This window comes from Vulpes vulpes, unplaced genomic scaffold, assembly GCF_048418805.1.
Source record: "Vulpes vulpes isolate BD-2025 unplaced genomic scaffold, VulVul3 Bu000000639, whole genome shotgun sequence".
NCBI classification, from domain to species: domain Eukaryota; kingdom Metazoa; phylum Chordata; class Mammalia; order Carnivora; family Canidae; genus Vulpes; species Vulpes vulpes.
In genome coordinates this window covers 371,016-396,198 of record NW_027325681.1, presented here as the reverse complement: position 1 = coordinate 396,198, position 25,183 = coordinate 371,016, and the positions used below count along the sequence as shown (strand labels likewise).

Sequence of the window (25,183 nt, the reverse complement as noted above, 5' to 3'; positions counted from 1 at the left end):
CAATCTTTCTGAATATTCTCCAACAATTCCCCACCCACACCTCTACTCCACCCCAAATAGTCTTCAAGTGAGCATTTGGGTGATAATAATACTATCAGACTTCTTGGGCACCTTTATACGTGCAGCACCACCATCAGGTGGACTGTCCTTCATAAAATATATTTAATATGTACACTATAGAGTATGGGTCAGAACAATACCTTGTCAGAGTAAATGTTTAATAAATAATTGTTAGTTGTATTTTAATAAGTGTGTGTCCACTTATATTGGAGGTCCCCAAAGAAAAGATTTTTGTGTTGCAAATCTCAAGTACTTATTTATAATCATTCTGAATGTCACCCTCACCTCTAATATGACTATGGTTGAACCTCGTTACACATCCAGCAGAAGCTTTCTTGTAATTCAGGTGCACGGTAGCTCTGACATGTTTTCATCCATTCAGTCCAATTGCTTACTGTAGCTACTGCCCTGTCATTGGTTCTTCATAATAAAGTATGAGTCTTCCACCAGGGAAAAGAGCACAGAGCCACAAATGCAGCTCTCCTGGTTGCTCCACCACCCTTCCTCTTTCAGGGTGTGGAGGAGAGGGAGCTGGGCCTCACAAAAGGTTTCGGCCCCAGCCATTTCCCTTCACCTGTTCAGCAGGTGGGCCCCAGGTGAGCACTAGACTCCTAGGTCCGCAGAGTCACTCTGCTCCTTTGTTTGATCACCAGTTGCTTTCTCCACCTGTTTGTTTTTCTGGATTGGTTTCCTGTCCTGTTCATTAGTCAGTTAGTTCTTCCTTGTTTGTTCTGTGTCTCTTGTGTGTTTCTGCAGGTTACCTTGCTCCTCAGCCCCGGAAGGCTAATGTCCTTTGTTCCTCGTAATTTGCTTTACAGGGGTGCAGGGAGCTGTTAGACACATGTACACATGCTTGGTGAAAAAGGGAGAAGGTTAAAAGACTCACCTGTGAATGTGATCACTTTGTGGGAATGGTCAATGGAAGGGGACCATTCTCGCCTTTCTCCTTGACCCCAAAGTCCTCAAAGTGATTTCTAAAGAGAAATCTTGGAGATGGGAGATTGACACGCAAGTGCTAGCTTGGTTATGTTATGCTTTGTTTTCGTTTTAATTTGTTAACATAACACCAACCAGATAAATATATGCCTGTGGAGTTCAGAAAGTCACACATGACAGCAAAGTGGTGTATAAAACCGTTCTCTGCTCTCTACAGCTGACTGCAAAAGGAGTGAGAGAGATTTTTGTGGTCCCAGGTGACACAAATAGAATCATTTGTCACTGGGAAGGACCATCATTTAATTTGTGATCATTTATAAAGGGTTGGGACTAAAAGTAGGAGGAGATGCTTTTTAAATTGCACTGTATCTTTTTGAGCTCATGCTTAATATAATTTGAACCCAGGCTTCTGGGTTCAAATCAGAAAATTTGGCTCAGAAAAGAATCCTGATTATTATGGACCTTTATTAATTTAGAATTTTTCAGTATTTAGAATCATTCCAATGCAGTAAACTAGAATGTACTTTGTAATCTGAGGAAGAAGCGAATTCATAATTTTGAACATAAAATGTGGCTATCAAAGTGCTTAGGTAAAACTCCTCTCAAGTGCCATGACTTGTATGTCACACCTCCCCCAAATCATAAAAAAAGTCACCTGACAAAAATGTAAAATCCCCGCTCCTAGAGATTCTAATGCTACAGTATGTCTGGAATGGGAACAGGAGAGCTAGATTTTTAGGGAATGTCCCTCAGATGATTCTCACTATCAGATAAGTTTTGAAAACCTTGCTCTAGAAATTATTGACTAATAATTTCTAGAAAAATTATAGACCAATATCTTCTCTTGAGAAAAGTTAACTTCCCTCTACCCTAACTTTCACTAATAAGGACATTCAGGGACCTTATTATAGTTATTAATTATACCTGAAAGTAACAATTCAATTTCTGGGGCAAGTATTTCCTTCAACACCTCAATATGCAAAAGATTGACACAGGCATTGAAGATACATAAATTAGATAGTTCTGACCCTTGAAGAGTTAATAATCTGATGATAAAAGTGCATTTATTTATTCAGTAGTTTTTAAGAACCTTGAATAAAGTTTTATTGACTTGCTTTTTCATTAAACCAATACCCAGAGAGTTTCTACTCGTTGCCACACACCCTGGCCTAGGTGCTGGCATTGAATATAAATTAAAATACTTCCTTGTCCTCAAGTTGCAAATTGGAGAAAATCAGTAAAGTGACTGCAGGCTTCCCCTGCTATGACAGAGCAAGTCCACAGTGCTGTGAGAACACTGAGGGACAAAGGATCCCTGACCTAACCAAATGAGGGTGTGTGCTGGGGTGCATGGGGCTAATCAGGCCTAACGGACAAATAGAAGTTACCAAGATGAGAGAAGCAGGGAAAAGTGTTTCTAGCAATAAGGCATAATGTGCAAAGGCATGGAAGGGAAGTAAGAGACCTGTACATTGGGTGGCATCAAGTAGTTGAGTAAGACCAGAGCCGTAATGTTCCTTCTACTTGGGAATACTGATCTCTTATTCTAGTATTCAGCTATTAGCCTACTGGAGCGGGGGCCCAAACAACAAACTTTATTTCATTTAAAAAAAGGTATCTGTGCACTGGTATGCCAGAAGTTAATTCCGTATTAGAATTCTGTTGTAAAGCTGTTGTTTTGAATAAGGACATAGAACTATCACGATCAGAGGAATTCAGGAACGGTGAGGAAACAGGACAGGACAGAGAGTAAGAGAGAGAAAGTCAGGCATATACTTTCACATCTCCAGAATTCAGATCGTTTCACTACTTCTGTGACTTAAATGTAGCAGTAAGAGTACATTTTCCCCACAATCGTCAAGAATATTATAAAATTATATGTCCACACCTGCCTATTGTTGCTAAACACAGTTGTTTTCTTTTATATTTAACAGTTCCTGTAGAAACTTGTTTTGCTAAGAAAACCAGTATTACTTTATCACTTTAGTTTCATCCGTAGTCTACCTCTCTCAGTTTTTCTCCTTTAAGTCATTCGTAATTTTTGTTGGAACAAAAGACAATAATAATTAAGCATCTGGGTTGTAAATGACTCTAATATAATTTTAATCCATAGTTGAAAAGCTTGTAGAAGAATCTAGGGGTTTTTTTTTGTTTGTTTGTTTTGTTTTGTTTTTTGTTTTTTGTTTTTTTCAGCCTGGGTGGCTCAGCGGTTTAGTGCTGCCGTCAGCCCAGGGGTGTGATCCTGGAGACCCGGAATCAAGTCCCACTTCGGGCTCCTTCCTTGCTTCTCCCTCTGCCTATGTTGTGTCTCTGCCCCTATCTCTCTCTCTCTCTCTCTCTCTCTCTTTCTCTGTGTCTTTCATGAATAAATAAATAAAATCGTTAAAAAAAAAGAATTTAGTTTCTTAATAATAGTTTTATTATTTTGCAAAGTTTTGAGGTAATATGACTTTTGTATTAGGGAAAAAGTGTTTATGAATCAAATCTCTTAACATATTAAGGATTTGGAATTTTACATTTGTGATTTTTAATCATAATTTATAGCTATAAAACATATCCAGAGATAATCCACCTAGAGTTGCCCTGTTCTTACTAGCTACACATAATATACCATAAATCACCCTTCAGAAATTAGAGTCAGATAGTCGGGTCTCTCTCAGAAAGCCGCCTCAGGGAAGCTATTAGAAGAATGATGTATTTTTATCTCAATGTCAATCAAACCCTGTTGTAGACAACATCATGTTACTTCCTTTATACACATCAGATAGAATTCCCACTGCAATGAATTTCTAAACAGAAAATAATAGTAATACATTATTTGATTTCTCCTTTCAATCAGAGAACCAATCAAACACTTATTGAAATACTGTAATTGAGAAATAAGATCAACAAATATTTATTGAGGCCCATAACTGTTAAGAATGCCCCATCCTTATGGATCTTACTATTTAGTCTACTTTGTGCTGTAGTCAATGCACTGAGAAGTTTAGGAGACATGTAAGATGAAGCTTTATTTCTTAAATGCAACTAATCTGGTCGGGAAGATTAAACCAACCCATATGGAACTATTATCAAGAAATATAAACTGGGCACTATGTGATTTTGGGATGCTCTGAAATAACTATTGTTGACGAGTTGCAAAATTAAAGCCTAGAAACATAGGATGTGGGGCTTGATTACAGAACATCTTGAAAGTGGAGCACCTGAGTGGCCCAGTGGTTGGGTGTCTGCCTTTGGCTCAGGTCGTTACCCGGGGGTCCTAGGATCGAGTTCCACAGTAGGCTTTCCAGAGGGGGCCTACTTTTCCCTCTGCCTATGTCTCTGCCTCTCTCTGAGTCTCAAATAAATAAATAAATAAATAAATAAATAAATAAATATCTTTAAAAGAAAAAAAAGAATATATTGAAAGTTAAAAAGAGCTGCTTATTTGCAGTAGGAAGCCACCGTGGGCTCCTGAATAGGGAATGACACAGTGAAACTGCATTTTGGGAAGATTTTTATACTTTTATTTCCTCCTACCTTACCTCATTTGGGAGCAAAGTAATAGTACAAATTGTGCGTCTCAAAAGTTGTCATCTGATCTAACTAATGGACTGTGAAATGTAAAACACAGTCTCCCTGCCTTCCAAGTCGTGCAGGATTTCGTTCCTTGGACTCATTTACAGCTGGTGAAGCCAATAGCTCATGGGATTTAAGTCTAAATAAAATAGGCCTGAGGTGATTTTAGACCTCAGACAGATAAACTTTAATCTAGTGAAGACAGCTGCACTTAGCAATAGTAGCCCAAAACAAGAAACCTGCTTATTTCTGTAATCAACCTGTCCTTTTAAAAAGGTTGATAAATAGATAAATGTATGCCAATCCCCCCTAAACCCCATGTCCTTGGCAGGCATCACTAATTGATCACAGAGTTCTTTCTTGCTGTGTTCTGATAGGCCTTGCAATACTTCTCAAAAGCTCCGCAGGAAATTGCTACCAATCGGTGCATTTGGCCTTGGAGATAAAAACTGTTTGCTATTCGGCAAAACCTAAGATAATGTTAATAAATTTACCCAAATAGCGGTGCCTACTTACTACAGTATCATTTTTTTAAAAAAGCCACAGTATCTTTATGCCCCTTGGTTTCCGATTTAACAATAGAAAGAAAGAGGTGGATGATTCTTAAAATTCTCTCATATTTAAAAGCAGTCTACTATATCTCGAGTGATTTGTGACACCCACATTGTTCATAGACCAAGCAAACGACTGCAAGAGATGTAAAAGCACCTCCCTGGAAAATTCTAGAATGGAATCTGAAAGACAAGGCGATCACAGCCAAGACCCATCTTCTCCTGTCCTTCTCTGGAATCAGAGAATCTCTTCTGTCTGCTGAATGAAAATTAGAGAAGAATAAAATGCTCCCATGGTCAAGAAAATGTTTAATGCTAAAGATGATGATGATAGTCTAGAATTATGGAGTGTTTATCATGTGCTTAATACTCACCTAACAGTCTTCCTAACACTATTTCATGTAATCTTCAATAACTCTGTGCATTGCTATCATATCCCTATCTTATAATTAGAAAATTTATAAGTTGGGAAGTTTACGAATCAGGTTCAGAGAGATTCAGTAATTTTTCCAAGATCATACAACTATTAGGTGTTGGAACCATGATTTGAAATAGTCTGTTCTTTGCTTTTTTAAAAAAATTGAGGTAATATTGGCATATGACATATTAGTTTCAAGTGTACCACGTAATAATTCAATATTTGCATGTGCTACAAAGTGAGCATCACAATGGGGCTGATTGACATTTGTTGCCATAAAATTGACCCTCATTCACCCTTTTTGCACCTCCCAACACCCTTCCCCTCTGAAAAACCACCAATCCCTTCTCCATATCAACGAGTTTTATTTTGTTTGCTCATTTGTTTTGTTTTTAGAGTTCACATTAAGTGAAATCATACAGTATTTGTCTTTCATTCTGACTTATTTCACTTAGAATAGTACCCTTAAGATCTATCCATGTTGTCACCAAAGGCAAGATTTTTTTCTTTATGGCTGAGTAATCTCCTATTGTGTATATATACTTTATCTTTTCCGTTTATCCACTAATGGGCATAAGGGTTATTTCCATATCTTGACTATTGTAAATAATACTGAAATGAACATAGAAGTGCATATATCTTTTTAAAATACTGTTTTTGTTTTCTTCAGATAAATACCCAGAAGTGAAATACCTGGATCACATAGTATTTCTCGTTTTAGTTATTTGAGAAACCTTAATACTATTTTACATAGTAGCTGCATCAATTCACATTCCCATTAACAATATATGAAGGTTCCCTTTTTTCCACAACCTCTCCAACTTAGTTCTTATCTTTTTAATAATAGGCATTCTGACAGATGTGAGGTGATACCTCATTGTGGTATTGATTTGCATTTCCCTGATGATTAATGATATGAAATACCTTTCCTATGCCTGTTGGCCATCTGTATGTCTTCTTTGGGAAAATGTCTATTCAGATCCTCTGCCCATTTTTTAGTCATTTTTATTTGTTTGCCATTGAGTTGTATGAGTTCTTTATATAGCTGGGAGGTCTCAGCATCTCCTTAGGCTGACCTGGGACCAAATAGCTGTCTTAGGTATTTATATATTATCATGGCGAGTACTTAAGTGAAATTTGTACATTTTTGGTAACATAAGCATACATTGTGCCCATGCAGCCACTAATTCTATTTGGCAGTTTGTGTCTCTCAAATTCCCACTGTTATGTACGTTAATTTATGAATATTAATTTTGGGGGACCTTTAAAAAAGAGTGATTTAGTTCTATTCTTTTACATGTGGCTGCCCAGTTTTCCCAACACCATTTATGGAAGAGATTGTACTTTCCTCATTGTATATTCATCTCTCCTTCATCATAAATTAATTGATCATATATGCATGGGTTTATATCTGGGCTCTTTGTTCTGTTGGTCTATGTGTCTATGCGTATTTCAAATCAGGGAGCATGAGACCTCCAGCTTTGTTTTTTCTCAAGATTATTTTGGCTCTTTGGGCTTTTTTGGTGGTTCCATACATATTTTAAAATTATTTGTTCTAATTCTCCAAAATATACCATTGGAATTTTTATAGGGGTTAGATTGAATCTATGAATTACTTTGGGGAATATGGACATTTTAACAATATTAATTCTTCCAATCCAGGAACATGAAATATCTTTCCATTTATTTGTGCCTTCTTCCATTCCTTTCACCAATGTTCTACAGTTTTCGGTGTACAGACCTTTTACTTCTTGACTTAATTTATTTCTAGATATTTTACTCTTTTTGATGCCATTGCAAATGGGATTGTTTTCTTAATTTCTCTTTCTACTAGTTCATCATTATTGTATAGAAATGCAAACAATTTCCCTATATTGGTTTTATAGCCTATAAATTTAGTGAATTCATATATTATATCTAGGAGTTTTTTGGAAGAGTCCTTAGAGTTTTTTTTTCTATGTAGAATCATGTCATCTAAAAATAGTGATAATTTTATTTAGATGGCATTTTATTTAGATGCCATTTAGATGGCATATATTTCTTTTTCTTGCTTAATTGCCATGGCTAAGACTGCCAATACTATGTTGAATGAAAGCAGTAAGAGTGGGCATCCTTGTCTTGTTCCTAATCTTATGGAAAATAGTTTAGCTTTTCACCATTGAGCATTATGTTTGTTGTGAGTTTATCATATGTGGCCTTTATTTTATTTTTTAAAAGTTTTTATTTTAATTCTAGTTAACATACAATGTTTTATTAGTTTCAGTTGTACAATATAATGATTATCCATACCTCACTTGGTGCTTATCATCTAGTGTACTCCTGAATCCCCATCACCTACTTAACTGACCCCTTCCCCAAACCCCTCCCCTCTGGTAACCATAAGTTTGTTCTCTATAATTTAGAGTCTATTTCTTGGTTTCTCTCTCTCTCTCTCTCTCTCTCTTTTTGCCCTTTGCTCATTTGTTTTGTTTCTTAAATTCCACATATAAGTGAAATCATATGGTATTTATCTTTCTCTTATTTCACTTAGCATTATACTCTAGCCCCATTCATGTTGTTGCAAATGGCAAGATTTCAAATTTTTTTTAGGAATGAATAATATGTATACATCACATCTTCTGTATCCATTCATCAATGATGGACACTTGGGTTGCTTCCAAAATTTAGCTATTGTAAACAATTCTGTTTAACATAGGGGTGCATGTATCCGTTTGAATTGGTGTGTTTATATTCTTTGGGTAAATACCCAGTGGTGGGATTGCTGGATTTTATGATAGTTCTATTTTTACCTTTTTGAGGAAACTCCACATTATTTTCCATATTGGCTGCACCAGTTTGCATTCCCACCAACAGTGCACAAATATTCCTTTTCCTCCACACCCTTGCCAACACCTGTTTTTCTTGTGTCTTTATTTTAGGTATTCTGAGAGGTATAAGGTGCTATCTCATTATGGTTTTGATTGGCATCTGTCTGATGATGCTTGATGTTGAGCATCTTTTCATGTGTCTGTTGGTAATATAGATTTTTTTTTAGAGAAATGTCTATTTATGTCTTCTGCCCATTTTTAATTGGGTGTTTTGTGGGGGTTGAGTTTTATAAATTCCTTATATATTTTGGATACTAACCCTTTATGTGACATGTCATTGGTAAAAGCATCTCCCATTCAGTATCTTTGCTTGGTAGAATTCAGCAGTGAAGCCATCTGATCCTGGACTTTAGGTTTGGGGGAAGCTTCTGATTACTGATTCGATCTCCTTACTTGTAATAGGTCTGTTCAGATTTTCTACTTCTTCATGATTCAGTCTTGGATGATTGTTTAGGAATTTATCCATTTCTTCTATGTCTCCAGTTTGTTGATCATAGTAGTCTCTTATGATCTTTTGTATTTCTGTGGTTTCAGTTGTAACTTCTTTTTCATTTCTGATTTTATTTATTGAACCATCTCTCTTTTTTTTTCTTAGAGAATTTAGCGAATGGCTTATTAATTTGTTTTTCCTTTCAAAGAATCAGGTTTAGTTTCAGTTTTCTTTCTATTGTTTTTTTCAGTCTACTTCCACTCTGATCCACTCTATTTCCTTCCTTCTACTAACTTTAGACTTCATGTGTTTTTCTTTTCCTAGTTCCTTTAGGTATAAAGTTAGATTACTTTATTTGAGGTTTTTCTTCTTTGTTAAGATAGGCCTGTATGGCTATGTACTTCCCTCTTAAGAATGCTTTTCCTGCATCCCACAGATTTGGAGTTGTATTGCCATTTAATTTATCTTAAATATTTTTAAAATTTCCCCTTTGATTTCTGTATTGTCCCATTGGTTGTTCAGTAGCATGTTGTTTAATCTATACTTAATCTTCCACTTATTTGTGGTTTTTCTAGTTTTCATCTTATATATATATTTTTTTAGTTTCATACCATTGTGGTCAGAAAAGTGCCTAATATGATTTCAATCTTCTTAAATTTATTGAGATTTCTTTTGTGGTCTAACATGTGATTTGTCCTTGGAATGTTCTATGAGAACTTGAGAAGAATGTGTATTCTGTGTTTTGGAATGGAATGAATGTTCTGTATATACCTATTAAGCACATCTACTCTAATGTGTTATTTAAGACTAATGTTTCCTTGTTGATTTTCTGTCTAGACTTTCTTCCATTCATATAAGTGGGGTATTAAAGTCCCCTACTATGATTGTATTGGTTTCAATTTCTCCCTTAGGTCAGCTAATATTTTCTGTATATATTTACGTGTTCCTATATTGGATATGTAAATACTTACAATTATTAATATTCTCTTGTTGGGTTAGCCCATTTGTCATTATGTAATGTCCTTCTGTGTCATTTATTACAGTCTTTGTTATAAAATCTATTTTGTCTGATATAAATGAAGTTACCTCAGCTTCTTTTTTGTTCCCTTTTGCATGGCAAAGGCAGGAGAAGAGTTTTAGGGGTGGGACACATGTGTGGCTTTAGCAAAGCCAGGAAACAGCACTGGCGGTAGGGCACACCCACAGTTTGGTGATGCTGGAGAAGAGCATCAGGTGTGTGGCAAATCCTCATGTCTGTACTAGCAAAGCAGAGGGAGAGAAAAAAATGATGCTCTCCAGAACCTCCATCCCCTAGGAAAATCCCACCTAACCCCTGCCTTTCTGGCAACTATTTTAAGATTAGCAACTGAATCACCTTCATATATAATCTAGTCACCTCTCAAACTACTGCCTTTGCACTGTTTGCCAGGACAAGTGAGTCCATGTGCAAGTCCCTTGAAAGTAGTACTTAGATCTTCACAATCCCCTGGATGTAAGCTCCATTGGTTTCCAAAGCCAGATGCTTTGGGGGCCTCATCTTTCTGATGCAAGTCCCAATGGTTGAGGTGTTCAGGATGGGTCACAAACTCCCTTGATTCTCAGTGAGATGCTTCAGCCCATGAGATCACTCTCTATTGTATGTCACTATGCCAGGGGAGGGATGGGATTTCCGGCAAGACCTAATCTCAGCCTCTTACCCATCTCGTGATGTGGTCCTTTTATTCCTTGTTGTAGAGGAAATTGTTCAGCTAGTTTTTGGTTCTTTCTCAGCAGGAATTATTTCATATGTGGTTGTAGATCTGGTATGTCTGTTGGAGGAGGCGAGTTCAGGATCTTCCTATGCTACCATCTTGGACCACCCCCTCCCCCACCCCCAGGGAAGTTTATTTGATTCTACTACCATTGTTGTTCAATGGAATCTTCTGTAATGATGGAACTACTCTGTATCTGCACTGTCCCAATACTACAGCCACTGGCCACATGTGGTTGTTTAGCACTTGACATGTTGCTAATACAACTGAAAACATTTTAATTGCATTTATTTCAAATTTAAATATAAATAGCCATAGTGGCTAGTGGCTACCATATTGAACGGTATAGTACTAGATGATGAATTCTATGAGAGCAGGTACCACGAATGTTTTACTGATGACTGTATCCTCAACATTTAGCAAAGCAGCATAGTATATATTAGACACACAATAACATATTTGAATGAAAAAATATGTTCAAAATCTATGCACATAATTCATGTAGAAATCTTGTTCCTAAAATTGTTCTCAACCCATCGGAAAACTCACTGGATTCTTCATGCTTTGAGACTCATCATCATCACCAGGATAATAAAAAATAATAAAGATAATGCTATTGATCTATCTCAGTATATGAGGAAATTTTACTCAAACTAATTTTGTGAAGAAAAGTTTTATCAATAAATCATTGTTTGGCCAGAAGACAAAAATCTCATTCTTCTTTTCTTTTCATCTTTCTTAAGAGAAAAATGAATTTTTACTTGATATAGAAAAGCCACATAAAATTAGAAGTACTTGCCCTTTTTCCAAATGTAGTAGAAATGCATGTCTCTCAGTCAATGTTTGTTAAGTGTGGCAATACCCATCGCTAGTTCCAAAAGGAAGTTAAGATGAAGTTTAAGTACATGTGGATAATTTTAAAAGCATCCCTTAAAAAGAGAAAAATGCAGCGCATAATTTTTTTTGCCTATAAGATGCCAAAAAGCTAGACTTATTCCCTGAACAAAAATATATAAATCATTTTATAGATACCTTTAATAAAAGAGTTTTACATTTTACTAAGATAAAACAAGGTCCATATTAATGTGAGATGTTATTAGGGTGGCAACTATTGGTAGCTATTTTTGTTCAAGACTGTTTATGAAGGTACTATAAGAAACTATCAAATTCTAAAGCAAGATGAGAGTCCTGTGTTACTTTTACCTCTGAGTAAGTTTCTATGAAATTTCCATATGCAGGGTGGCATAAAAATGACCCAGAAAGCTTGCCCTAAGTGCAAATTCCCAGCTGTCACTCACGCGGATTATGACTCAGAAGGTCAACTTGGGAAGAACCCAGGAATCTGCATTTAAGCAACCTTTATCATTTTAGTCCATGAACAACACTTTGAGAAATACTGTAAATTCTTCTTAAATAACTCTATTAAGGAAGCAGGGAAAACATTGCCTTGATGGGATGTCTCCTTTCTTGAGAACCATGCGGAATTGCTATACTAGGATCATGGCATACATTATGAACTGCCTTGCCACATCTATTTCATTGCTCTTCTCCTCACCACCACCATTTTGCAGTTTGAGGGGCATTGACCCCTCATCCCCAGTTCTAGATGTGAGCAGTACATTGCTATTCAGTTTGAGCCCATTTGCAAAACAAACATGACCTAACTCTATTAAGGAAGCAGGGAAAACATTGCCTTGATGGGATGTGTCTCCTTTCTTGAGAACCATGCGGAATTGCTACACTGGTCCTATCAGACTAAAATCCAGGACTTTTGTTCGGTTAGGAGAAAGACACTCTACCTCTCTCTGTCTCTCTCTGGGCACATGTGAGAAAGAATGCAGTCCCCGGAGCTGCTGGCAGCCATCTTGCAACCATGTGTGAAATCAGGCTCAGGATAAAACTGACACCATGAACAAAAGGCAGAGCAAAGAGACAGAGTCCTTAGGGACATTGTTGAGCTAGATCAAACCAATCTTGGAGTCCGCCCTACTTCTAGACTTCCCAGTTATATAAGTCAATAAATCCTCCTATTGTTTTAAACAGTTCAAGTTTTCTGTTATTTGGAACATAAAAAGCCTAATTGATACAGGCTGCCGTTTTAGATTTTATACACTCATTTTTCTTTCTTAGCTCTGATCTCGGTGTCTTCAAGATGGTTGTCGTTCCTTCTCCAGTGCCCCTTTAAGCACTGGGTAAGGACATGGATAAATGTCCAAGTTCTCACTACTCATGCACCTCCCACTGCACAATTGCTACCAATGCCCTTGCTCTTCCTCTTCTTCACCTACCACTTTTTCTTCCCACTAGAACTGAGCCATCAGATATACGGGTACTTCTACCTCCTGGTAAAAGAGAGCTGATTTAATGAAGTCCATACCTTTATAAGAAACTGCCTTTCCAAAGGCTTGATGAATGCATTAGCTCCCTCTCAGAACCCTCTGTGCACTTTTATTCCAGCAGCTCTAGGATTTTAGGTGTATTTCAAAAGCATTTAGATATCCTTCACCTTTTGGTTCTTTCATGCAATATCTTTTCATATTTTGTCTTGTCACAGTAGAGAAAGATGAAGATGCAGAGGAAACCTCGGTGGACAGCCAACAGAAGTCAGCCAGCCCCTTGCAGGAGCCTCAGGGGCAGCTGAATAGATGAGCCCACCAAAGAAAAACCCCAGGCTGTCAATCCATCTGTGCGAGAAGGAGCAACTGTGGGGTTCTGTGCGGTAAGGACGGAAAGCAGAATAATCCACACTTTTTTCCCCCTTCACTTAAGGAGATGAGAGCATATGCATTAAATTAAATAGCCAATGGCAGAAACTGAATCTTGGAAGTTTGCAAGGTAGAAAGAAAAAAAAAATTCAAATAGAATTTCAAACAATTCTTTCCACAGCTTTGAGAATACAGATGGAAGACCTTTACGAAAAACCTCCTTCTAATTACTTCGTGGACCAAAGTGGGATTGAAACAACTGAGGGCTACGGAATATTTTCATTCATCTCTCATTTCCAAAGGAAAGAAACCAAGTGTTCATCTAGAGAAATGTTATCGCCAAACTTATTTGTTTGTCTATTTATTTAGTTGTTGCTGTCTGCTTTATCACTTATATAATGTTAACATTCTTTTAAAATGGGCAGATGGACTTCATTCAAGTTCTGACAGTAACTCTTTGTTATCGGTACAAATGGCTTCAGAGGTATTTAATTACCATTAGTAGTCATCCGTTTGCTCCTAGCTGGTGACATTTGGAATAGTAAACAGGCAGCATTCTTTGTGGCCAGTGAGTTCATAGAAAGTTAAACCTACTTTTGACAACAGACTCAAGCTTAGCTACCATTAGCCCCTCTTCAGTTACTGGATGATGTGTTTGAACACTATGAATGATTAATGAAGGCTAAATAGTCCACTTTCTATCTTAAAACCTTTTTGTTAACTGCCAGAGAGCTGAGTGACTGGCAAGGTGAGTTCAACTCAAGGAAGTATTCATGTAGTCCATTGTTTGCACTCTAAAACACACACACACACACACACACACACACACATTAATTTGTCAACTATTTATTTTCAATTTATTTAATAAATAGAAACTCTCATCCTCATGCCTTTTCCCTTTCACAGACCAATACCAGGGACCATGATTTGTGCCAGGTAAGCATTGCAAAACAAAGTTTGCTTGTATGTGAAAGGGCATGCTTGTTTCCTCTCAAGGAAAGCAAGATAAAATGTTGTCAGCTGGTAGCAACCCATTACAAAGTTCGTAAAAGTAGCCTGAGAATTTTTCTGCAGCAAATTCTAGGATTGTTCTTAGGGAAAGGATATATCATCCATGAAATTGCAAAAACCATGTAAGTTCATGGATGTAAGAGGCATGCTACAATTCACAAAAGAGATTACGCAAGAGACCAGGCAAAGCTGGAAGCTAGAAAGAGGCAGAGATTAAGGATGTAGTGCAGGGCCACCTGGGTGGCACAGTGGGTCAAGCTCTGACTCTTGGTTTCAAGCATGGGTCATGATTTCGGGGTCAAATGATAGAGCCCTACCCCACTGCAGGCTGAGCTTGGAGTCTGCTGCAGATTCTCTCCCTCTGCCCCTTCCCCTGCACACTCTCGTGCTCACTCTTTCTCACTTTAAAATAATAAATAAGTAAATCTTTTAAAAAATACAAGAATGCAGTACAGAGCACTGAAAAAGTGGAGATACCAGCTGACTCCAAGGAACAAAGAAGCAGGGTTGTAAGTCAACAACACAGTCTGTAAACATAGTTTAAACATGCATACCTTTAAGCGTAGTTTTACATGCATTTTCGGGTTTCTGTGGCTATGCCTTAAATTTCCTCTCTTCATCTTTATAACTTTGTAGCATTTAGGGTATCACTTATACTTGATATGTACCTAATCACTAAAATAACCCAGAACTTGAGATGCATAGCAAGTAACACGGATACGTCTTTCTAACAGTCTTTTCTGAAAACAAACAGAAAAAAACCTCTGTTATTTCTTATTTGATGTTCTATTGGGCATATATCCCTTTAATAGTTTCCAAATAAAGTGCCTTGGGATAATTTAAATTAATTCTAAAAACTAATTAAAATTAAATTTAAACTAATTAATATCACTTATTTTTATTATGTGCTATATCCATCACTTTTTCAATTATGTATTGATAGAGCCTGGGCATTTCTTCGCAAAGAGAAAAAAATGAAGTGAGATCTTTTTTTAAAAAAAAAGATTTATTCATGACAGACACAGAGAGAGAGAGAGAGCGGGAGAGAGGGAGAGACACAGGCAGAGGGAGAAGCAGGCTCCATGCAGGGAGCTCAATGTGGGACTCCATCCCAGGTCTCCAGGATCACACCCTGGGCAGAAGGCGGCGCTAAACCACTGAGCCACCCAGGCTGCCCTGAAGTGAGATCTAACTCATGTTTTCCAGAGAGAATTCACAGGTCCACCTCATTAATTTATTGAATCAACAAACATTTTATTGGCACTCATTATTTGGCAGATAATGTACTAGGCTCTAGGGATACAGAGATATTGAACATCTAGCCTTTGCTGACAAGGATCTCACTTGTCTATTTGGAAAGATAGGCAAGAAGGGTAAGAACAATACAAAGGATGCCATGGGAGGGCAGAGGAGTCAGGCTAGAGTAGGTTTAGAGAAGCCTTTCCTGTGAAGGCAATATTAGGCTGGTCATGCAGTGTGACCCACCCCCAGCTGTGTGTCACAATTTCTGGGACTCCCTGGGTTATACCCGCTTACCTAAGCATCAGCCTTACCTGCGGGACATGGAGGCCCCCATTCTGTAGCTGACTTGGGAATGGACTGTCAGAGGACACCAGGGCTCACAGTCATGCCATCACACCCAGGACACAAAGAAACCATATTCTACTGTCAGGTTATCTTTAAAGACCAAGGATGACAGTAGTAGAAACTAAACAATAGCTACATGAGTAGGCTAAGGCAAATGCTGGAGAAGAAAGGAGGAAGGGAGGCAGAGAGAAAGAGAGAAAAAGGCAAGTAAAAATTTCATTCCCAGAGGAGTGAAAGGAAAAGGAAAACCATGCCACCCAGATGATTGGAAACATCCACCTTGAGCAAAGCTCCTAGATGTTAACAGTGCTTGACACAGCTCAGGGCGTGCAGGCAGTGCGCAGGAACGAGACATTGTAAATGTGCGGTCGGTTAGAGAAAGGGTTTTGCAGAACCAGCAAATCATATAAATTCAAATGAAGGCATGATTAGCCTTCAGCGTGGGAATCTTCACCCCAAGTGGATTTGTGGCCGACTAGGACAGCTCATCAGGTAAGCCAGCGGGAAGGAATTTCCTGGGGCCAATCCTCCTAAAACTGACCCCACACAATTGCTAGAAGGAATGTCCACACACTACTCAGACCTCTCATCCTGGTCTCCGGGCAGGCTCTCCCCAGGTCCTCTCAGCCAGGAAGTCCTGCTCTGTTCACAACCACCAAGGCCACATGAAGCAGCACTGTTCTGGCTTCCTACGACATCCCTGAGCTGAGAGGAAAAGGTCACTTTACTTCTGGCTTTTCCCAGGATCACTCAGCCCAAGGGACCAGTCACAAAGCTGCTGGTTGAAGTTTATCAAGTTTTGGGGTGGGTTGGGGTTGGCGAGGGGGAAGAGCAAACAGCTCTAGGCTTTTCCCTGACAGCCACTAATTGGAGATGAAGGCAGGAGAGGCACATGGTGGGCTGAGTCTGTGAAGTGGTGGGGAGGGTGTGTGGCCACCCAGAAAGCAAAAGAGGCACCCCTGTCCCAGCACACTGATGGCCTCTAATTGGATAATTTTGCTTGGGGCAGAGGCCTTTGTCTCAATGGCTTCTCCTATTAGCAGCTTCAGCGTTAGCTTTTAAAATAACCGATGATCTCACTGGAAAGAAGAAATCCCTTCAAAATCAAAGAAGGCTTAAATTTGGATACAAAAGTTTGCCCAACACTATTAACTTTACTTTGGGGCCAGATTATGAAGAGGAAAACATTCTGGCAGGAGCCAGTGAGTAGGTTATGACTAGAATGGGTCAGCACGCAGAAATCAGGAAAAGAAAGCTCCCTCCTCGGGTAGATCCCCCAAGGGAGAGCTTGAGCCAGGTGGGACATTCAGCTCTGTGCACAGCACCTGGTCAGTGCTTATGTGAATGGGGTCAGTGAACCTCATTCAATCCTTCTTTCCATCTCAGTAGCTGTCTGACTTCTGGAAAATTATTTGTCCTTTCCTAGGCCTCAATTTCCACAAGTGCAAAACGGCCCAAGGAAGAAAATATCTGCCTCCTAGCATTGTTTAAATTAGCTGATACAATCCAGTGCCTGTGTTAGGGCAGGAGGTATGGTGTGAGTGCTTAGGGAGTATGGTAATCATGTCTCCAAACCTTAGATCCCTCCCATGACACTGGTTACTGTTACCTCCAACAAACAGATGAGGAAACTTAAAGGAAGAAGGTCTAGATAAGTTACCTAAGGTCACAGAGCTCAGCAAGGATTTGCACTCGTGTCTAAGTGGCTATGTCATCTTGAGTTTTTCCATTAATTCTACGCAGCACTCCCTGTTCATTTGTTTGGTTTTTTTTTTTTTTTTTTTTTTTTTTTTGTCAGTCCTTTTGCTTTGTTTGTATGTCAGTGTAATTATATCTATATATACTCTTATTTTGCAGAAATTCAGCCTTGGTCCAGAACTGAAAGGACCTACAACATGAGGCGACTATAATATTTCTCATTTGTTTCCTGTGAACATGCCCAGAGCACCTTCACAGCAGCTCCAGAGAGTACCCATTCTACTTAAAAGAGCTGCAAGAACCTGGGCCAGTCTTGCCAAGTATCAGGGACCCACAAGACTGGTTTTTAAGGAACCAATTCCACATGATGGCAAGTTTTATTTACTCTGTGAACTGGGCAATGCACACAGACCATGGAATATGCAGGCAGGAGGAAGGGATGGCAAGATATGTTTGTAGCTTGGCCAATTTTTACTCCTTTCACAAGATTGGACCCATTCCACAAGGCTGCTACCTTCTGTAAGGAGAAATAAAGGACTAAAGAGAATACATTCAATCAGAACCTCCCTAAAACAAAGGGCTCCCTCTGCCCTAAGTGCCTCAAGCTTCTTGGAGGAAGGTGTCATTGGAAGTGAAACATGGAGTTGGCATCCAGACTTTGGCCCAGGGCAGTCACTATAAACATGCTCATCATTTTCTATCTGACTGTCCTTTGCTGCTTTCTTTGAGACACTTGTTTCCTCACATGCCTTGGACAATTTCAGCTTGCCTACGAACTCTGTCAGGCAGCAGTGCTTTGTTTTGTTTCTAATTCAATCTCAGCATTGTTGAAGGGACATGACATTTATATCTGGGAACATGTTTGGGCTGCAAAGCTGAAAGTAGCCTAAGCAAAAAGGAGAATGCATTATTTCACCTAACAGGAAGGATAGGAATAGAGCAGCCAGTGAATCTGGCAATTTTTTAAAAAAGATTTTATTTATTTATTCATGAGAGGCAGAGACACAGGCAGAGGGAGGAGCAGGCTCCTTACAGGGAGGGAGCCCAATGCGGGACTCGATTGCAGGATCCCGGCATCATGACCCCAGCCGAAGGCAGACGCTCAACCACTGAGCCACCCAGGTGCCCCGTGAATTCAGTAATTTAAATGCATGCATGATCATCGACCCAGGTACTCTCTGCCATTTCTCCCTCTTAATGTCAGTAGGTCAGTTATATCCCTCTTGACTACAGGTGACAACAGTATCTAAAGGCCAAAAAGTATCCCTTTTCTGTGGGTCTATTTTTAAGAGCAAGAGGAATCTTCCCAGAAGCCCCCAGAGCAGACCACCCCTTCTGTTTCATTGGCCAGGTTTGGGTCATTGTCAACTGATAAGTCGAACACTGGCAAGAGGTTGCTAGACTAATCAAGACCGACTGCCTAGGGCTGGTAGGAAGGCCAGGTGCCACTGAAACACAAAGCTGTTTGATCCCTTTGTCCTGAGAACAAAGAATTGTGGTGATGCATGTCCCAGGAAACCAGCAGTATCCACTGTGATATTTGCAGTCATACAGATCTGGGTTTGAATCCAGGCTCACCATTTACAAATGTAGACAATTTCACCTCTTGAAATTTTAGTATCCTCACTTGAAAAGAGAGAAAAATATCTACTGCATGAGTGGCTGGTGAAGACGATACAAAGTCACACATGTGAAAGGGACAAAACATGGCATGTAATAGTTTCTTAATGCCTGTTGCCTTCTTGGTCTCCTTTTGCAATCCACTTTGGAAATATTTTAGAATATGTGTTTCCATGAGAACTAAAGGACATTCTCTTGTCTCCTCATGTCCCTGTGGTCTGGTGCTCATTCTCTTGCCTCTTCTTGTGATTTCTGCTTTCACAATACTATTGGTAATGCTTTAAAAGTATGATTACTGCTTGTTATTAATGTTGCTATTGGGATAATTGATAAATGTGGAGTATAGAATGGTATCTGCCCAAAGTTCCTATCTGTTGTCGTATGTGACCCTGATGATGTGGTCAATTGGGGATGCTCCAATTAAAGGTAATGAACCAATTTATTTCCTTGTGATTTGTTATGTTTAATAAGTAAGAGCCATCCATGCCCTTTGTCCGGTGAATATACCCACACATTAATCTTGATCAATTGCCAGCAAGGGTTTAATGAGGCCTTTGGTGGCATGGTTTAAGATGTTCCTCTGCTCTATTTACCATTTGTGGAGAAATTTAAGAAAGGAAAATTCATATATTTTGTCACCAGATAGGTTTCCTGCTGTCCTGAGAAAGAGACAAGTATTCTGTTTGCATAACAGAACACAAAAAGGGCTAATGAGGATGCATTGATTTGAATTATTATTAAGACACATTTATTTTTAAAAATTGAAGATAATCTCTTATATGTATGAGTTATAACTGCTTTTAGGGAAATGCCACAGAAAATATTTATTCTGCGCAGAACTCATGGTCTCTTTTTAACTTTACTTATTATTTCTGAAGTTTTCTTACATACAAAGAGAAAGTTCATTAGCACTTAGTCAATCATTTGTGGAGCACCTACTATGTGCAACACTGTGCTACATGAAGCAGATGACACTCAAGTCAAGGAAGACCTGGCCCCGGTTCATGAATGTGACAGACCAGTTAAAGAGAGAAGTAGCAACAATCAGCTTGAACAATGCGAGGCAGCCATGTGGTGTGAAGGAGAACCGAATGGCTTCTGGCACTGTCACATGTAGCTGGTGGCCTTGGGCGAACTACTTCTCTTCCATGGGCCCCAGTTTCCCTCGTTTGTAAAATGAACAATTTGAACTGGAGAATGACTAAAGATGGTCAAATTCTAAAAATCTAGGTTTTTAAAGTGGTTCAAAAATCACCAAAAGTTGAAGTAGTCCACAGAGATTTGTCAGGATGGGCTAGACTTGATGTGGCTTTTGAAGACAAAGAAGATGGGTGTGTATGGAGGAAATCGGAGAGAGGGAAAGGAAACACACTCAGGGCAGCAGGAACTCGAAGAACCAGCGGTGATTCTGGGGTCACGGGTGTCATCCCAACCAGAGGGAGGAGTATGTAGGACAATAGGAAATCCAACCGGACAATATGCACAGTGCCAGACACGTGGCTGGATGAGCCAGTCTGGATGCTGCCAGTACATTGAGGTGTCAACCTTTTACTTCCTTTTATTGACCAATTTTCCTCTTTCTCTTCTACCTCTCCCTTGTCTACTTCCTTCTTTAATCTTAATGCTTTTCCTCCTCCTCTCCTTGTCTTCTTTTCCATGTTTCCTTCCTTCTGTTGTAATAGTGTTTATAGTTTACAAGGCACTTTTCCCTGCATGAAACTCTTCAATCAGAGAATAATGCATACCATTCTCAGACTTCTTGGGATTCAGACTCTGGCTCAAAAACCTGGGTTTGAACCCCTGGTTATGCCACTTACTGGCTATATGTATGGCATCAGACAAATTCCTTAACTCCCTGCACTTTCACATCCCCATCTGCAAAATGAGGGTAATAATGATTCCCAGCTCACAGAGTTGTTGAAAGAATTAAGTGAACAACTAAAGCACCTGGAGCAGTACAGTGTATCTGGTAGGTTCGATGCATGTGTTAGCTATTATTTCAGAAAGACCTATCAAGTCATTTTCTGACCCACCTATCTTTTTCTAAGTTTTTATGCCCAATATCCATGGTTTGTGACCTACTGACAACTTTTACTTGAACAAGTTGGAGCACCATCTGAGTTAATCATTTAAATGTGCCAACTAAAATTTCAAGAATATTTAAGGTCTTCTGAGCAAGGCCACGGCCTGCAGTTGCAGCCATTTTAATTAGCTTCACCTTCTATACCCCATGATCCAGAAATCTCTAATTGCAGCATGGCAGCCTCCTGCTCCCTGTCACAGATCTGACTTTACCTGCTACTATTTAAATTTCATGAATCATGCTCCCTCTGTTTGATCTCCTGAAACCCTGAAACTAAATGAATAATTACCCAGATGCAATTGTCACCGTTTATAAAAGATGCTGTAAAAAGATTTTTTTTTCCTTTTTCTATAAACCTTTTATCCCCCAGTTGTCTCCAATTTGTAGCATGAAGAAAATGTCAGCTATTCCTCCAATGAACAGAGAAGGACATTCTTAAAATCAAGAAGCCTGACATCCAGTAAGCAAACACTTTCTTTTTGCAAAGGTGGTGGAGTGTGCCATGGCAACCCCATCTGAGTACTAACTTTAAGGCTTGTGCTCTGCTCCAGATATTGACTCAGTGGGAACCTTTGGCATGAATGTCGATGACAAAACAGCTAGTGCGACAAGTTCCCTGGAACACAGTAAGGCTGTTCTTCAACGCAGAAGCATCATGATCTTAGTAATGAGCTCTTTCTTGAATACCTGGAGCATGTTCTGATTCTTCCCACCCAGGCAAATGTTAGATCTAATTCTACAAACTATAGAGTTATCAGATGTAATTGATTAAAAAAATATTGGGGAAATATTGAAATAGGAGATCAGTTTTAATCATTTGTAATTTTCTCTCCCATTTTATTTACCATTTCATGTTTAAATATCAGGGAGGGACAGTTCATTACTTACTTTCAAAATTCTTTTCTCTCCTACTGTCTTATCATGCGTTCATTCATTTATTCAAAAATATAAGAGGAGCCCTACTATGTGTTGGGTGTTGATTCTCATTTCCTTTCTGTATAATATTGGCTCCTCCCCTTCCTATTCCTCAAATATTAATGTTTCCCTTGGAGGTCTCATTTTTTTTTTTCAAGTTTAAAATAACCCAAGTTTCCTTTTTCTTTTATCCTGATTTTTTAAATTTTAATTCCAATATGGTTTACATACAGTGTCGTATTAGTTTCAGGTGTACAGCATAGTGATTCAAGGAAGTCTCATTCTGGAGGCACTCTCTTCCCAGTCTTAATGCTCTGCTGTGGATAATCTCATCCAGCCTACCGGACTTTAATTACCCTCTACATTTTCAAAACTTCCTGAAACCCTATCTCTGGTTGCTAAGGCACTCCAAGTTCTATGCCCACGTTAACAGCTGCCTAATAAACATCACCTCTTCCACAGCCCACAAACTAGTATGTCCAAAAAATGATTCATTATCTTCTCCCCTAGACCTGTTCTTCCCCCTACGAATCTGATCTTGACTGACACCTCCAATATCCTCCTGGAAATACAAGTTACAAATCTTGGGGTCAGTTCTTGCTCTACCCACCTCTGTATTTAATACCAAATCCCATCAATCTCCTAAATGTCTCTTGAAGACTGCACAGCTTCTGAACCTCACACCCTTGAGCTTGGACTATTGTCTCTCTAGCCCACTCTCCTGAGCTCTGATGAAGGATGAACCTCCATACAGACACCACAGTTAGGTTCCTAAAAAAAAGCTAATCATGCTTTTCCCAAAAGAAGATAAAACAATGTGTAAAGTTAAAAAAAAAAAAAAAAGAAAAAAAAAACCTCTATCCGTTTTGTGCTACCTTTAGGATTATCCAAAGTTCACTCCCTGTGCTATATCTTTCTACCACACTGATAGTGTCTTCACCGATCTCCAGAAGTACCAGACATTTTCAAAGCATTACACATCTGTTCAAATATTCCAGCTTCTTCTTCAAGCCACCTTTGCCTATACAGCTCTGCTTATTACTTTAATGCCCAGTTCTCTGACTTCTAGGCAGATGCATTGATCCTGCATATCTACAGGTGTGTACACATCCATATTTTTTAAATCTCTCATTTCATTGTGAATGATCCATTCACATATCTATCTGCTCCTCTAAGGGTTGAAAACTTCTTGAGGGTTGGGATCATGTCTTAGTCATCTTAGCACATCATCCAAAGTGCTCTGCACAGAGCCTGGAATATAGCAAGTTTTCATTAGATGTTCACTGTATACATGGATGAATGAATGGATGGATGGATGGATGGATGGATGGATGGTTGGATGATTTTTATTGCCTCTTTAGTAGGGATGAGATTAACAATATGAAGTTTTAACCTTATGTATGAGGCTGGATTCTTTCTGCTATAAATGAAAAGTGACCCAACTCAAGCCAGCTTAAACAAATAAATGGTTCATCTGGTTGAGAAATTCAAGGATGAATTTGGGCTCAGAGACTGCAAGAGATTCAAAATGTGACATGAATTTTTTTTTTTTTTTTTTTTACGTATCAGGTATACAGCATAGCGATTCAAGGAAGTCTCATTCTTGTTGCACTCTCTTCCCAGGCTTAATGCTCTGCTGTGGATAATTTTATACATCCTCAGGGCTTTAATTACCTTCTACATGCATACAGGCTCACACTCTCTTTCTTCTTCATCTCTTGTCTCTGCTTTTCTCTCTTTCTCTTGATTATTTGCTTCATTCTCTCCTACAGCTAATGAGCATCCTTTTGCAACTAGAGCCTGAGAGGCCAGAATTACATCATTGCACCTTAATCACCCTAGGAGAAAATAGTTTCTCTATAAAATCCTGGTGAAGGATTCTAACTGACCATTCAGTGTGACCAGCACAATGGCATACTCTGATGGGCTTGGCCTGAACACTCTCTCCCCATTTTTATCGTGGAGGAGAAGGGTAGTGCCCTTTGATTAGTAGTCTAGCAGAAGCACATACAATGAGGGCAAGACCACTCCTTAAAGAGAAATAATATCATTTTATAAATGGGGAAAACAATGCTAAGAGAGCAAAAGGAGCAGATTTCCACCATACTCAGAACTTTCTTTATGCATGTAAGCTACAACTTAGCACATTTCAAAAATGTGGCAAGGGTATTTAATTTTTAAAAGATACACATTTAAATATTTTCTAAATAAGTTATATAAATGAAAGGAAGAAGACTGAAGTGTTAGAAAATCTTTTCATTTTTGTTTTTTGTGTTTAGAGATTGTACATTTGAATTCATGCTGTGTTTTAGAATACCTCAAATAGAAGTGTCAAAATGAAGAGAATTTCTCCTGAATTTTCTCTGCCTCAACAGAAATTAAGTAGACCTAGGAATTTCACCAGGGTCTTGATCCCTCTGAATTTCAGGCTTGTTTTCATATGTGGCATGTTATCAGAAATATTTGAAATCAGGGCAGTTTCATAGTTCTCTCCCAAGCTTGGGAACTTAAAAATCTCACCTTCGGATGCATTTTTCTCAACTTAATTCTCCCATACTACATGCTCGATGGCCCTTCCATTTGTTTATTTTTGGCAGAGGAGTCCACGGTCTATTTACCAGGGAAATTTTTCTGAAGACTCAGGTTTTCGCTGTTCCAAGGCAAGAGGTCCTTGAATCAAAATGGAATCACAAGTTCCATTTGGCATCAACTCTGTCCATTTTATCAGCACAGGCCAGGGATGTTTTTCTCTGAAATCAGGGCTTTCATCAAGACCGTGGAGTACAAATGAATCCTGCAACCTGCATTTGCAACATTTATGACCTGGAAGCCAGCTCTATGTAGGCAGGAAGACTGACCCTTTTCACCACTCCAAAACCCCCTATTTGGTACCTCCTAATCTCCTCCAACATTTCTTGAAAATGGATTGCATTTGCTGTTTGGTAATTGTTGTTCATGCTTAAATCACATCTTCCAAATTAGTCCCTAAATTG

General features: G+C 38.8%; 1 long non-coding RNA gene across 1 annotated transcript in view; it reads left to right on the top strand.

Annotated features, from left to right (window-relative positions):
- LOC140596588 (uncharacterized) overlaps positions 1 to 14,081 on the top strand; it is a 41,692-nt gene extending 27,611 nt beyond the window's left edge. Inside the window, exons 2-3 of the long non-coding RNA XR_011998500.1 lie at positions 13,126 to 13,290; positions 13,458 to 14,081. This is a non-coding gene — a long non-coding RNA (uncharacterized lncRNA). The remainder of the gene's footprint in view (positions 1 to 13,125; positions 13,291 to 13,457) is intronic.
- Positions 14,082 to 25,183: the final 11,102 nt, after the last annotated feature.